Below are 13077 nucleotides of genomic sequence, written 5' to 3' on the forward strand. Positions count from 1 at the left end.
GCAACTTTAAAATAATTTGCTTGAATGCCTAAATACACGAGAATATATACATTCACTTCGGGTGTATAAAAGTAGAATTGCTCTATTATAACAATTATTAGACTTCTTGATATAAATTTCCTTAAATATTTCGGCTTTGCCGTTTTCAAAAAGGTATAATAAAAATAGCAACACAGAAACAAAATTTACAAAAATAAATATATAAAAATTTACATAAATAAATAAACAGGAATTTTTGAACATGTGATTAACACCAAAGAGAAATAAATAATATCATCAACAGAGAAAGAATTTAGAAAAATAATGATACATAATAAAAACAATTTATCATTTAATCTTTTATTCAGACCAAAGGGTACTTTTGATTTTAATATTAACTGATGTGCCTGTTCTAAATTTTCTAAGTAAATTTTGTTTCCAACTTCGGGTACTTTGCAAATACTTTTTCAGTGAATAACATTGTTCAAAATTTTGTTGGTGGCCTAGTGCGTGTTTGTGAAACCAATTTTTCATCCAGTTTTTTAGACGAACAACGATGATTATTCATTCTTATGTGCAATGGATTTGTTGTCAATCCAACATAATCCATTGCACAATTTTTACATGTTAATTGATGAATTAAATTTTTACTTTTACAATTAATTTCTCCTCTAATAGGGTAAGGTTTCTTTGTTTTACTAATGGTAAAAAATTTGACGATTTTATAATTTTGCAAGTATTGCATCGTTTGTCTTTACAGAGTTTAAACAGAGTTTACACTTTAAACTTTTCTTCTTTTCTGAATTTTGAATGTCAGTAGGTGGCAATTTGGTCCGTACCAGAAGATTTTTTCTGGTTAATATTTCTACGAAACACTAGCCTGGGTGGTTTTGAAAATAAGTTTTTAGTAATTGGTGCAGATTCAAGAATTTTGTGTACGGATCTTAGAATATTGTTTGTTTTATATAAACCAGGAAAATATTTTGTTGTAAATTTTACATCATCATTCTTTTGGATTTTATGAACATTAGAGTGTTTTAATTTGATTATTTATAAAATTTTGAAGGATATTTTCTTTTCACAAATGCATTTCCAAGTTTTTATAGATAATTTTGAAAATCTGCACTATCAGTACATAATTATTTGGTCCTAACTGACAAACCCTTTGGTATTTTTGACATGTACAGGATGGCAGCTGTTGAAATGTAGATAATCCATTGTGTTACTGTCTTTAATATTAATTTTTGTTTTGAGAAATCCAGATTTAATAAAAACATATACATCCAAGAATGTTATGATTTCTTTAGAAAATTTCTTGGTAAATTTCAAAATCGAGAATTTGTTCAGATTTTCCAAAAATTCTTTTTAAATTTTTAAAGCTATTATTCCAAATCATAAAAATATCGTCAATGAATCTCAACCATACAAGAGGTTTGTAGGATTGAGAATTCAAAAAATCTTCTTCTAATTTTGCCATAAATAGATTAGCATACGCAGGTGCCATCCTGGTGCGCATAGCTGTTCAATTCATTTGGAGGTAATTTTTATCTTGAAATTTAAAGTTGTTCATAGTTAAAATAAAATTAAGTAATGTCATTATAAATTTTGTGCTGGGACTGACTTGCTTAGGTCTAGTGGTTAAAAAACTATGAATTGCTTCTTCGCCCAAACTGTGAGGAATGTTTGTGTATAGAGACTGGACATCAATGTTAACCATAATTGCATCGCTGGGAATGGGTTGCTTCATTTCATTCAGTCTTGCGATGAAGTGATCGGTGTTCTTGATGTGTGACTTCAAATGTTTCACCATTGACTGCAAAATGTCGTCGATAAAGCTGGAGATTATTTCTGTTGGAGAACCATAAACCCGAAACTATCGGTCTCCCCGGTGGTGGCCTCGTTTCCTTATCAATTTTAGGTAAAATATATAAAACGGGTGTTCTTGGTACATCAGGAGTTAGGAGAGCTAAAGTTTCTTGACTGATATCTTCTTTTGGTCCCTCAACTGCGAGAAATTGCTTAATATCATTGTTAAACGTTCAGTTGGGTCATAAATCGATTTGCTTGTAAAATTTTGTATCATTTATTTGTTTCTTAATTTCAAAAATATAATCATCGAGATCTAGAAGTACTATTGTGTTACCCTTATCTGCTGGCAAATATATATATATATATATATATATAATATATATATATATATATATATATATTATATATACCTTAAATAGCCAATACACATAGTGTACTCATAATTTTAACTATAAATGTTATATAAACTTAGGTCGATAAATAACTTGTTTAATACTACCCACACATTTTTATATTGTTATGTAAAAAACATTAATATTAAGAAACTGCTTAAGCTAAAGAAACCAAATATGCTTTATAGGTTTGAATAGATAAGAAGAAACAATTATGCTATTTCCTTTAGGTTTTACAAAATGAAAATTTTTTAACTCAAATAACAAAAAACCATTGTAGTGACATGAGATTTATCAAAAGCCAAATATATGAAGAATGTTATTGTAATTCCAACGGTACCTTTTTGAACGAGTTCTAACCATGGATAAGCAACCACTACCATTTTAAAGATACGCTTGCCACAAGCCTGGAGCATAAAAAATTTTTGGCTTTTGATAGGCAAGTAGTCTAGCTTGCTTATTTTCATGACGGGTTTTGTTGGAGGAAGTACCGTTGGAGTTATAATGATATCTTTCAAATAGTTGGCGTCTAAAAGTTGTTTAAACTATAATGCTGTTTTGTTTTTTTATTTAAAACAATTTCAACCGACGCCATTTTTGTTAATATTTACAGAAACTAACACAATTATTTTTTTAAATTTTCGAATTATCTATTCAAATCTATCTGAACAATTTGGCTTCGTTAGTTTAAATATTTCTTGAGGTAATATTTTTAATAAAAGCAAAATGGCGGCCAGCGGCTAAACGAGACATTTCTCGACATATGTTTATATGAAATGATTTGTTTGAAACGATGGGTAATATCATCCGAAGAACTTTGTGACAGTATTTTGTGAACACCCTGTATATTTAAGGTCCTTCAGGGGAGATGAAAAAATTCATGAAAAAGCAAAATTTTGATTCTATATTCTGAAGGAAAAATTGTACAGTTTTAAGTTTTGTAACACTGATAACATAGTCTAAGAAAAAAATGTTTATATAGATTAGTTTATATATATTATATTATATTTATTTTCATGCAAGTTACAAAGTGTACTTATAATACAGTTTTACTTTTTCCTAAAGTTTTATATTAAAATTTGGAGTGAAGTGATTCACAAACAAAACTGTTTGTAACTGTGACCATGAAGTTTAATATATGTGAACTTGAACAGGGTTATCATTAGTATTTGGTGATGTGGACTGAGAGGAGTGTAAATATGAAGTTACATAACATATGATCCATTCAGTCGAATGCCGAATGACTGGGCTTGAGACCAACCAACAGGTGACACTGGTTTATGCGAGGCCTTCATTCTTGGAACAGGTGTGAATGTATTTTTTGTCCCCTGGCAATATAATTGAGTGTGTTGATGAGATTAAGATGCAAATTGGAGCTACTTATTCACTCCAAAACAGGATTTTACTGATATTGTACAGCTAGGGTTTAGAGACGGTTTTTTGTAGCGTGTATCTCATAATAAGGAAGCTGCAATACGGTAGTTTCTACATTTTGTAAGTATTGGTTTACTGAAACATTTTACAATTGAACTGCCAGGTAAAATATTGTAAGCTAAATATAATTATCTGATTCACAGAATAGGTTCTGATAACGTTTTGGTAAAGTTATGGCAAACGTTTTTCGACCTACTCAGAGTCCTGGATGATCACCAGTCCAAGTTAATTGAAGTGAGAAAGGAGAAAGGATGGATAGAGGGTTTATTATATAGATATAAACGTAAGGCTGAGCGATCATATGTTGTTGTTGTATTAAAGCATCATTAAGGATGATGTTTTGAAGGCCGGTCTCCAAGACTTTAGTTTTACAGATAAAGAAATCGGGCCAATTAATTGGTTACAATATTATCTCTACTAAAACGCCCTTGCGGATTTTCGATAACGTCCAATTGTAGCCACTAGGTTATCGTATTCAAGTATAGATAATTAACTTACAAACAAATATTAAATAAATAGTTAAATATGAACACAGGACAAAAAAGGATTGGAATAAGGTAAAAATTAAACTTACGAATGAAAATGAAAACAAAATAAAACTTTAACGTTGAAATTAAAATATTTAAATTCATCCGTTCATAATGAAACCTTTGTGAAAATTACTATTGTTATGGGTCGTTATTGAAAAGCATACCATAAAGTAGTTTTCTTTAAATCGCAAAAGTATATAACAGGGTTTAAATAATGTAAAGAGGATCGTTCATTAGTCATACACAAAAAACTTTTTCATTATTAAATTAATTAGTTGTTATTAATTACCACTCCTGATCAACTAAGCACTAAAAAAATTTTTAAACAATAATGCCATTATATAAATGAGTAACATACAAATTTGTAAATATAGATGATTTTACAGATAGGTGCGCAAAATTCATAAATACAATAAATATAAACTTAATACTAAATAAATAAACATAATATATAAACCTTAAACTTAAGTTAATATAATAACAAAACTAATACAACGATGATGTCAATAACATAAAAATATAAAATTAAGTAATTCCACAACAATAATAATAACAGAGAAGTTACTATATACCTATTTCATAGGTTTTGTAACAGTCTGGATTGAAAGCAGCACAATAACTAAAAACGTCCAGGTCAGCTGGAACGGTACTATCGTGCCGCTCAGTTCTGAGCATAGCACTGTTTTTAGAATAGTTAACCTACTCTGAACCTACTACATTTAAGAAACAGGAAGGGTGTTATATTTCAGTGCTGTTACAAAAGCACAAAATTAATGGATGAGCAAAATACTAATGCCTCCCGATATTCATATTTCTCAAAAAATAAAGAACATATATTCTACGTTCAAAAGGGAAGTGTGCATTAAAAAGCCCTCATTCTATTCATTAAAGCAGGCCTTAATTTAAATAAACAGTTTAATGTGAATAATTAACCCATTTATTTGCCCGCTTGAAGTGCTTGTACTACTCTTGAATGAAGCTAAAACCCGTTTACTATCTCACAGAATATCCGCATGTCCTTGTTTAATGATTATAAGACGTTCAATATTTTCGTAACGAAATTTAATTATATTGTTTTTCCACTTCTTTCCGATCCTCCCTTTGAATATAAGGTAATGCCATTAGAAATGTCGAAGAATCAAGTTTTGAAATGGGCGTCTTAGAACATGGCGAGTGTGAATCAATCATAGCTCGTAATTTTTACTTGTCGCAAAAACTTAACAAGGTGGATTGCTATAATTTAAAGAGTACTAAAATTTTGTAAGAAATGTAATGCTTGTACACATACATCTAATCCCTACCGTTCAAAGTCACAAACAAATAAGTATAGTAAAAATTCACCAATACGAAAGTATAGTAAAAAAATCGAAGCATGCTTTATAAGTTGTAAGTTTACCGTTTTTACACATAAAACATTTGTCTACTTTTTATAACAATAAATTGTAAGTATTGGAAGTTCACACTTTTATCTTCTTTTCAACATAATTGCCTTATATATTAAGGTGTATATTATATATAAAGAAAACATTTAGTAGTTTATAACTGCCTTCATAGAATATTGCCACTTGAATTACAAAGACTGCAACACACTACGGTCGTTTCCTCGTTATCTTTAAAGATGCTTCTTCTGATGAAAAAAAAACCAACGGTTTTCTTTGGCAACTAAGTTAGGGCTGTTTAGGGGATTATCCAGCTGTTCCTAGCAAACTCCTGTGATTAGATCTTGAACTTGTTTCACCTCATGTGGACGGACATTGCCCAAACAGCCAAAACATGTTTCTCATTTAAAATGTCACAGAGGAACACTTCTTGAAACTTGAAGAAACGTCTTTTGAATTGTGAAAATTGATGGTCACCTACTCATTTTTTCATCATGCTCATCTTTTAAATCTGTAATTGATTTGAATGACATTCCATCACTCATAATGTTTAGCCCTTACACCACACACATTCTGACGGTGAAATTTCAAGTGTTTTCAGGCCTTCAGCACCAAGAAAATAAATGGCAGCACGTAATTCCCAGTCGGCGGGATTCTCAATTGATGGTGGTATTTGAGATGCTGCCGGCAGATACTTAATTAAAAAAAAAAAACGCCTCGTATTGGAATTAATTTTATTTCCCACGTTGCGAGCATGTGAAAAAATAAGCCTTATATAGCAAGGCGAGATGAAAAAAACCAGACTTATTTCACAATTCCAATCTAATCAAAATTCAGCAAATTTTCAAACCATCCAGGCAAAGGTTTTACCCCACTCAGTCCTAATAGCTAAATTCGTGTTATTCCGGTTTTATTTTGGTCAAAGTTTGCATCAGAATACAAAAAATGGCTTCGGAGGAAAGGTCTTGCAAAAGTTTGCACAGGAATCTTTGAGATTAGGAAATCGAATTGATTCACATTTTAACACCAATTTCCTTCTAGAGGAACATGTTAAGGGTTGAATTGCTAAAACTGCTTTAATTCAATACAAAAAAGAAAAGGAAACATTTGTTTTTTGGATGAAGGTCATAGTTTTTACTGAAAAAAAACCATAGTGAATTGACAGATTGGACGAACATTTACTCCACCCACAGTAGATTTAATGAATTAATTAGCTGATTGAAGTGCTTAGTTGTTTTCTACACGTTGATCGAATAGTAGATGTAATAGAGTATGTCGTTAGTATCAGCGCAGTAATCTTGACATTACACATAAAAAGAGCAAAATTTGGTGGCATGATAACCTTTGACAACGCCAATAATGTTTAAATCTCATTATTAGGATAGATATGAAGCAACCGTTTACTATCTGGTACAATTAATCGTAATAAAATAACCGTGAAGTATTAATAAACAATTTTAATATAATAAACAATGTTCATATGAAAAATTCGTTAGCACGAGATGTTCGAAGATCAAAAAGAAGCATACTACAGTTAAGTTTTCGTTTCTTTTTAGATTAGCAATTTATACATTAAGTAGCAACAAACTGTGTCCAAAGAACGAACGATAAAACTATGTAAGCAATAATATACACAATTTTTGGAGAGAAATTAATGTCCTTACACTGGTCTGGAACAAAATATGAAGCAAATTACGTGAATATTGGATAATTTTAATGTACACAAAAAAGTCTAATCTGATCCTACGAATATTTAAACCATATAAACGAATATTCTTTAAACAGATGTTTTCTCAACTGTTACTTTGTACTGACCTGTAGATTTTTTGTAATGAATAGCACTGCTGATGTAAGTTTAGTAAAACATTGAGCAGTTGATAGATCGAGTTTTTATTAATGAAGGTTTTTTATAAATTAATGACCGTTTCCTGCTACGCGGGATAATAATTCACGATTTATGTTACAATACCAAAACAAAGAATTATGACAGATTTGACCTGCCTTATCTTTCGCTCTAACAGATTTTGTTTACTAAAAGACAAGAAAATGTGGGAAAAGAGTTGGAAATCCTGAATTGTACTAAAAGGAACTGCTGTTTCCGGGAGTGATAGAATATTCCGGATGGATAAAGTTTGGGGGCAGTGGCCCGTCTCCTAACGATATCCTATTAGGGAGGATTATCCCAGTCATGTCACTCGGAAGAAGGGGAGGCTAGCAATGTTCCAGCCTTTTCCAGTCAAAGCGTGCAGAGGAAGCCATACTCCCTCGTGTTGAGGCTTAAATAAGTTTAACATTAAAGATAGACTACAAAGTCTAAACAATCAACCTATACAGTAAACTAAAATGTATCGACTAGCCTCTTCTATTCTCCATTATCTCAAATTTGCTGTTTGTGATGTTGTTTTTTCCAGATTGTAAGTAGAAAACTGATTTTTTATGTACTCATAATAAGGTTCCAGTGCCGATGTTAAACAGGCAGAAGTGGACTCTCCTTGAGTATGCTAACTGAGTAATATTTTAGGGCGTGTGAATACTCGAGTAACCAAAAGCTGTTGTCACAAAACATCATATCATGTGCGATAGAAAAAAACTGAATCAATGAAGTTGCTGCAATACTTGATCCATTATATTGAGTAACATTTACATGTTCAGTGAATGTAAGAAACAATTGTGGGTGTTGTTGGTAAAGACTTGCGTGGTGTTACGTTCCATAAATGCAACTGGCAATAAGTAATTAATCAAAATACTAAATCAAATAAATATAATTTAAAAAACTTGGTTAGTTCTCTCTCTCTCTCTCTCTCTTCACACCACACACACACACACACACACACACACACCCACACACACACACACACACACACACAGCACACACACCCCACACATCACACACACACACACACACACACAACACACACACAACACACACACACACACACACACAAACCCCACACACACACACACACCACACACACACAACACCACACACACACACACACACACACACACACACACACACACAACCAACGCACGCACGCACGCACGCACGCACACACACACACACACACACACACACACAGAGACACACACACACACACACACGTTATCGTCATTTTATTGTAACCATTGTATTGAAACTTATAAAAGCATATGGAAAACTAAGTTTGTAATAAATAATCTGAAATTTCCCCTTCGTTCCAATATAACAGTTTCTAGTTGATATCAAAATCTATAAGACAATTAACTTTTAAATATGCTTAAACTTTCAGTATTGCTAAAGTTTTATGCTAAGAGATAAAGAAACATGTATGGTAGCCTAAAGCTGTAAGTTACACGAGACTTATAAAATTTATATGCGTTTAAGCTCTATGGAGCCTAACTCTTAAAAACGAAGCAGTAGTGCTTTTACAAACTTTGAGTGGCCACTATCTCTAAATATAAAACTTGCTTTCAATAACTGAAACTGGTTCCAAGTTTAAAATTTGGTTTGTGCATAAGCTGAGACAGAATAATTATTTAAAAAAAAATGTGGTGGCTGTCATCTATTGAAACTTCTATTCAATAAGGTTTGTTTATTAAAGTCACCCAAGGCTTGCATAAGTACTATTTACAAGTTTGGTTTCAGTTGGAAAGTGTACAAGTTGTTATCGTAGGACAGATTTCACTTTATATTTAAATGCAAGTATTTGTCTGTCAGTTTGTAAAAAATATAAATCCAGCGTACTATTATGATTAATCAATGATTATTGAATCATGGATGGTGAATAAGTCAAAACTGTTTGTCAGGAAATTCTATCATGATTGTGAATGAATGGGTAGAATTATATGTAAAAAGCGATTTAACATCAAAAAAAAAAAAATTAAAAAATGAAGGATTCATGAATAGTCGCTGGTCATTGATGTATACTGATCAGTAGTGGATAATTACCTATTTATGGTTACAAAAAGACAAAAAGAATGCAGATATATTTCCAGCATGAATGGATCTGGTAGTAATCAATTAAGTTTGGTTTCAGTTGGAAAAGTACAAGTGTTTGTCGTAGACAGATTCACTTTATTATTTAAATGCAACGTATATTTGTCTGTCAGTTTGTAAAAAGTCTATAATCCAGCGTACTAATATGATTAATCAAATATTATCGATCATGGATGGTTGAATATTCAAACTGTTTTGTCAGGAATTCTATCATGATTTTGCGAATGAATGAGGGTAGAATTGTATGTAAAAGCGTTTAATCAACACAATTTAAAAATGAAGCATTCAAAGAATAAGTCCCGCTTGTCAATTGAATGTTTACTGATCAGTAGTGGAAAATTAACATATTTTTTGGTACAGATAAGAACAAAAAGGAACTGCAGATATATTTCAAGCATGAATTGGATCTCTGGTTAAGTAATCAATTATTTCGTGTTGAATTAAATTATTTAAGATGTATTCATGTTTTCAGAGATTAACCTCTGCCTCATTTTCGTTAAAACCATAGTTCGACTAGTTTACTTAATTTCTAAATTTGACTGTGCACTTGATACAGAGTGTAATGAATTGAGCTTCCCATTAACGCGTAACCCTAAAGATTTTACCATCATTAATTGTTATTGGTGAAGATTTGGGTCTCAGAATAGAGTTACAACCCCATAACTCCCGATTTCAAGTTTTTGTTATTTTTTTATAATATTTCCAATTACACAACGAAACTAAAAGGACACATAAATACACGTTCAATTTAGTAATGTGAACGTTATGCGAAATTATGGTTTTGTGTTCCAATATTTTTTAAAAAAAAACTTTGGTTTAATTTTCGTAAAATGTTTGTCCAATGGTGGGTTTGCTAGGTTTTACTAATACTATTTATGAACACTTGACACTTCATGCCGGTAAAAAAAATAGAGTCTTTATAAGTTTTCGGTAACCTGTAAATAGGTTTGGTCATACCTTTTTCTCAAAGCGTAAATCAATACTAATAGATAAAAAGTGATAGTCCCATCCATCTGCAAATATATCAGAATTGCAGATCTAAAAAAAAAAAAGTGTTTTTTTCCCCTTTTCTTTCTTGTTTTGTTATCTGCATCGTGGTCTAGAGTGCTTCCATTCTATCATTTGATACTATCCTACTGAATACTTTAAAATGAGTTACTATTTTTAGTGTTCTAAAACGGCCAATGAACAGATGCTATGTGAAAAATGCTGAGCTGGTAATCTATAAACTATATATATAATATATATATATACTATATATATATATAATAATATATATATATTTATCCGCTAACTTATATTTATCCATTAGAATGTATTACAATCTAGGTGATATTTTATTTTTTGTATTTTTTTTTATACATTCTAGATATGAACCTACAATGGGTACATTCATAAAAACAGATTTGTCCACTTAATTTTCATTTTGAGTGGAAGGGCATGATAGGATTAGAATCTAGTCTACCTGTGAAGGAATTACTGTTGGACGTATTGTAATCACTCCAATGAATGATAAGAGCGTGCCACTACCCCAGCCAGATTTGACTGGAGAGGGCTGGTCGACAGAGCTGGCTTTTGAAGATGGCACGAACTGAGGTTTAACGGCCAAAATTGTTTCCTTCTCATGCATCCTTGACAGGTAGGCGGGCCTCCTACCACCAACCTTGACACTTCTCGCATGCAGGGGGGGGGGGGGGCCCTATGGGGGGGGGGGGAAAGGGGGGGAAATTTAAGATTAAAATGCAACATATATCAGCTTTATATTGTCCTAAAAAGACAAAAAAAATAATTATTATTATAGGCTGTTGTGCTAGCCTGTGGCCAAGATGGAGTAATGGAAAAAGCTGAATTGATGAGCGCCTTCCACCCCCTTCTTCCAAGGTGACCATTTGTTGATTGTTTTCTGTGTGCCCAGCTATTCTTTTCGCTCATCGTGATCAATTTCCACAAGAAATAACATGAGATTATAAATTTTTTACGTAATTAATACTCAGATATAAACCGCTATTTCTGTACTTATAACCATTAAAGTTTCAAGATGAATTGAATATTAAAGTACATACATGGTCGTAATATGTTAGGTTTTTTCATTTTAATTACTATGGTTTATCCATTCCAAGGTCAGTGGCTTATTTATAGTACACGAATAAAAACTCTTTCTTTCAGGACAAATTTTTGATAAAAATATATATCGTAGGGCACCTCACCTTGATTTAACATCCCCACTCCACACGAAATTGATTGGAAATATTTCATTTACTAAAGGATTTTAAAGATTGGTAAAAATTTAAAAATATTATACAAGTCTTCCGATTGATGTAATTTTAATACCCTCGGGGAAATTTTTAATGTAATAGTTTATTAATACAGAGATATAAGCTTCTTAACGGTATCCTACACATTCCAAATTGAACCCCAACATAAAAAGTACGAAAGGAGAAGATTGCTATTTTCTGTGCACTTGAATCATTGAAATTTTCTTTGCTTATAATAAACTTCTTTGTTTTTACATTCAATAAACTTTCAGTATTCAATCCAATTATCACTTAATTTATATAGCGAAACTCAATAAAAGATCGGTATTCTCGATTAATATTTTAAGGTAGTTTTAATCACAACACTCGTTTTGGCGTTTCTCTCTCTTTTGTTACGTAATAATAAAATAGCAATGAACGTTATCAGGGTACTGGCCGATTAATGTTGTTTTATTGGCTTTTTTTAGGGGGGGACTAATAATTGTTAATTTTTACATTCAATTATTACAAATTGAGAATAAACAACACTGATCTTGAAGCCGCAGTCCTATTGGCCTGTGCATAAATAATTAAAATAATACACTTATAAATATTCTATGAAGTTAATTCGCATACTTCCGTAAGAATCCATGAGAGTATAATTTTTTTTTTTTAGATTTTTTGTTATTTTCAAACTAATTTTTACTCTTCCACAAATAAACCATGTAACTCATGAAATGTGAATATCCAAATATTAAGTAAACTTATTCTGGATTTCCAGCAGACTTGAATTACGCACATCCAAGATAATATGATGAATATTTATATTCTGTGAAAGGCTGACCCACCTTTGACATGAGTTTATAGGACAGCTTTTAAATTGTGAAATCCTTGAAATTTAATACTGGGGTAATTTGATCATGTAATCCGATGTAATTTCAAAGTTTTCGAGATTTAACATACCGAATATTTAAAGTCTTAGAATGATATTAATCTAAACCACTAAAAACCTTTTTTGATTAGTGTAATGGACGGCAGTAGAGGTGTAAGAATTAAATACACGATCTTGAAATTGTAATATGTTTTTTCTCAAATGTTATTAGGAAAAATTCAAAACTCAAAATATATTAATATATTTTGAGAAATTATTCGTTTTTGAAAAAATGAGGAAACAGAAAACAAAAGACACATCAAGCTAGGGTTGACCTTGACAAGTCGTGAATGTGGGTAACCAAATATTTAAAATTTTTGGCTTCATTCTACGAAAATGAGTTATAACCTATCCAAATATAAAAAACCTTTGAATGTAAAAATACAGGTCTTAATAATGGTACCGAATTATAA

The sequence above is a fragment of the Homalodisca vitripennis genome, unplaced genomic scaffold (assembly GCF_021130785.1).
Source record: "Homalodisca vitripennis isolate AUS2020 unplaced genomic scaffold, UT_GWSS_2.1 ScUCBcl_3326;HRSCAF=8792, whole genome shotgun sequence".
NCBI classification, from domain to species: Eukaryota; Metazoa; Arthropoda; class Insecta; order Hemiptera; family Cicadellidae; genus Homalodisca; species Homalodisca vitripennis.